The following is a 4,571-nucleotide window of genomic DNA, read 5'->3' as shown; positions in this document are numbered from 1 at the left end:
GGTGACTGAACTGAACCGAACTCTTTGATGATGGAAACAATATCTTGTTCATTATTCTGTGATTCCCTTTCTGCTTCTATTAAGCTGTCAAGCACAGTGCTTAATATATGACAGGTATTCGGTTCACTGAAGGAACTTATGTTGCCCTCCTTCTCTGTATATTGCCTTTGCTAATGTTCAGTTGCCAAGTCATGTCTGACTCTTTGAGACCACATAGACATAGCAAGCCAGGTTTCCCAGTCTCACCATCTCCCAGAATTTGCCCAAGTTCATGTGCATTGAATCAGTGATGCCATCCAACCACCTCATTCTCTCTTATCCTCTTCTCTTTCTGCCTTCAATCTTTCCCAGTATCAGAGTCTCTTCCAATAAGTCGGCTCTTCGATTCAGGTGGCCAAAGTATTGGAGCTTCAGCTTCAGCATCAATCCTTCCAATGAATATTCATGGTTGATTTCCTTTAGGATTGGCTAGTTTGATTTCCTTGCTGTCCAAGGGACTCTCAAGATTTTTCTCCAGCACCACATTTGAAAGCATCAATTCTTCAGTGCTCTGCCTTCTTTATGGTCCAACTCTTACCTACATGACTGCTGAAAAGACCATAGCCTTGATTATATGGACCTTTGTCTGCAAAGTGATGTCTTTGCTTTTTAACACACTGTCTAGGTTTGTCATAGCTTTCCTGCCAAGAAACAATCATCTTCTAATTTCATGGCTGCAGTCACCATCCACAGTGATTTTAGAGCCCAAGAAGAGGAAATCTGTCACTCCTTCCACCTCTTCCCCTTCTATTTGCTATGAAGTGATGGGACCAGATACCATGATCTTATTTTTTTAATGCTGAGTTTTAAGCCAGCTTTTTCACTCTTCTCCTTCATCCTCATCAAGTGGCTCTTTAGTTATTCTTCCCTTTATGTGAATAGAGTGGTATCATCTGAATACCTGAGGTTGTCAATATTTCTCCCAGCAATCTTTGTTCCAGCTTAACCCATCCAGCCCAGCATTTTGCATGATGTGCTCTGTGTACAAGTTAAATAAATAGGGTGAAAATAAACAGTTTGATGTACTCCTTTCTCAATTCTGAACTAGTCTGTTGTTCCACACAAGATTCTAAATGTTGCTTCTTGACCTGCATACAGGTTTCTCAGGAGACAGGTAAGATGGTATAGTATTCCCATCTCTTCAGGAGTTTTCCACAGTTTGTTATGATCCACACAGTCAAAGGCTTTATTCCAGTCAATCAGAAGTAGACTTTTTTTTTTTTTTAATTTCCTTTGCTTTCTCTATGATCTAGCAAATGCTGGCAATTTGATTTCTGATTCCTCTGCCTTTTCTAAACCCAGTCTGAACATCTGAAAGGTCTTGGTTCATGAACTGCTAAAGCCTAGCTTGAAGGATTTTCAGCATAATCTTACAGGCATAGGCGATAAGTGCAATTATCTGGTGATTTGAACATTCTTTAGTACTGTCCTTCTTGGGAACTGGGATAAGGATTGATATTTTCCAGTCCTGCGGCCACTGCTAGGTTTTCCAAATTTTCTGACATACTGAGTGAAGCACTTTCATAGCATTATCTTTTAGGATTTTAAATAGCTCTGCTGGAATTCCTTCATCTCCACTAGCTTTACTAGTAAGTGCTTCCTAAGGCCCCCTTGACTTCACACTCCAGAATGCTTGGCTCTGGGTGAGTGACCAGACCATGGTGATTATCCTGGTCATTAAGATCTTTTTTGTACAGTTCTTTTGTGTATTCTTGCCATCTCTTCTTGATCTTTGATTCTGTCTTTTATTGTGCCCATCTTTGGATGAAATATTCCTTTGATATTTTCAATTTTCTTGAAGAGATCTCTAGTCTTTCTTCTTCTGTTATTCTCCTCTATTTCCTTGCATTGTTCACTGAAGAAAGCCTACTTGTCTGTCTTGCCTCTGGAACTCTACATTTAGCTGAGTGTACCTTTTCCTTTCTCTCTTGCTTTTTGCTTCTCTTGTTTCCTCAGCTATTTGTAAAGCTTCCTCAGGCTACCACTTTGCCTTCTTGCATTTCTTTTTCTTTTGGATGATTTTGTTCTCTGTCTCCTATAAAATATCATAAACCTCTGTCCATAATTCTCAGGCACTCTGTTTACTATATCTAATCCCTTGAATATATTTGTCACCTCCATTGTATCTTCATAGGGGATTTAATTTAACTCATACATGACTGGTCTAGTGACTTTCCCTGCTCTTTTTAGTTTGAGCCTGAATTTTACTATGAGAAGCTGATGATCTGAGCCATGGTCAGTTTCAGGTCTTGCTTTTGCTGACTGTAAACAGCTTCTCCATCTTCAGCTACAAAGAATATAATGAATCTGATTTCAGTATTGACCATTTGCTGATGTCTGTGTGTAAAGTTGTCTCTTGTGTTGTTGAAAGAGGATGTTTGCTATGACTAGTACATTCTCTTTGCAGAATTTTGTTAGCCTTTCCCCTGCTTCATTTTGTATTCTGAGGCCAAACTTGCCTGTTACTCTAGGTATCTCTTGACTTCCTACTTTTGCATTCCAATCCCTTATTATGAATATGACATCTTTTTTGACATTACTTCTAGGAGGTCTTCTTGGTCTTCATAGATCTGATCAACTTCAGCTTCTTTAGCATCAGTGGGTCAGAGCATAGGCTTGGACTACAGTGATGTTGAATGGTTTGCCTTGGAAAAGAACCGAGATCATTCTGTCATTTTTGAGATTGCACCCAAGTACTGCATTTTGGACTCTTTTTTTTTTTTACTATGAGGGCTACTCTATTTCTTCTATGGGATTCTTGCCCACAGTAGAATATATAATAGTCATCTGAGTTAAATTCATCCATTTCTGTCCATTTTAATTCACTGATTCCTACGTTGTTGATGTTTACTTTTACCATTTTTTGCTTGACCATATCCAATTTACCTTGATCCATGGACCTAACAGTCCAGGTTCCTATGCAAAACTTTTCTTTATAGCATCGAATTTTACTTTCATCACCAGACACATCCTCAGCTTAGCGTCGTTTCTGCTTTGGCTCAGCTGCTTCATTCTTTATGGAGCTATTAGTAGTTGCCCTCCACTCTTCCCCAGTAGCATATTGAACACCTTCTGACTTGGTGGGGGGGTGGGGGGTCATGTTTTGGTGCCATACCTTTTTATACAGCTCATGGGTTCTCACAGAAAGTATTCGGGAGTGGTTTGCCAGTCTCTCCCCCAGTGTATCACATTCTGTCAGAACTCTTCACTGTGACCCATCCGTCTTGGTTGGCCCTGCATGGCAGGGCTCATTGCTTCATTGACTTATGCAAGCCCCTTTGCCATGACAAGTCAGTGATCTGTGAAGGATCTAGTTGAGCCTTAATCTACCCTCTCCTTCTTGATCCTTTGATTGCAGTCCCAAGGACTTCCATGGTTAAAGTAGAGGTTGCCTGTCTGTGCTCACTGCTAACATTCTGAGTTGGATGTTAGATATTCAGAGCTGAACTGTTTTTAACTGTTGTGGGAAAAAAAAATGTGTTCTAAAAATGAATAGACTATGTAACTGATTGATAGACCTTTTAGGAGAGGGGAAGAAAGAGAAAGATGACTACATACATACTCAAATCTACAATGAGATATCACCTTACACTGGCCAGAATGACTATTATAAAAAAAATCTACAGACAATAAATGCTGGTGAATGTGGAGAAAAGGGAACCCTCCTACACTGTTGGTGGGAATGTAAATTGATGCAGCCATTATGGAGAACAGTACGCTTGCATGCTCAGTCATGTCAGTCATGTCTGACTCTTTGGGATCCCATGGACTGCATGAAGCCCTCCAGGCTCCTCTATCCATGCAATTCTCCCAGCAAGAATACTGGAGTGGTTTGCCATACCCTTCTCCAGAGGATGTTCCCAACCTAGGGATCGAACTCGTGTCTTCTGTGTCTCCTGTGTTGTAGACAATTCTTTACTGCTGAGCCAAAAAGGAAGGCCATAGAGAGCAGTATGCAAGTTTCTTAAAAAACTAAACATAGAACTAAATATACCCAGCCATCCCACTACTGGGCATATACTCAGAAAATAATAGCTCAAAGGGACATACTTACCCAAATGTTCATTGCAGCACTACTTACAATAGCCAAGACATGGGAGCACCCTAGATGTCCATCAATAGATGAATGGATAAAGATGTGGTTCATATCTACAATACAATATTAGTCAGTAATAAAAATGAATGAAATTGAGTCAGCTGAATTGCTGTAGATAAATCTAGAGCCTGTCAAACAGGATGAAGTAAGTCAGGAAGAGAAAAACAAGCATTGTATACTAACATATATGTATGAAATCTAGAAAAATGTTACCAATGAATATATTTGCAGGACAGGAATAGAGGTGTAGACGTAGAGAATACAGAAGTGGAATGGGAGTGGGGAGGGGGAATGGGGTATAAATTGGGAGGTTGGGATTGACATATATACACTACCATGTGTAAAACAGAGAGCTATCAGGAAGCTGCTGTATAGAGCAGGGAACTCAGCTCAGTATTCTGTGATGACCTAGAAGATTAGGAGGAAGGCCCAGGAG

Source organism: Capricornis sumatraensis, chromosome 2 (assembly GCF_032405125.1).
Source record: "Capricornis sumatraensis isolate serow.1 chromosome 2, serow.2, whole genome shotgun sequence".
Taxonomy (NCBI): domain Eukaryota; kingdom Metazoa; phylum Chordata; class Mammalia; order Artiodactyla; family Bovidae; genus Capricornis; species Capricornis sumatraensis.
This window is presented reverse-complemented; position numbering follows the sequence as displayed.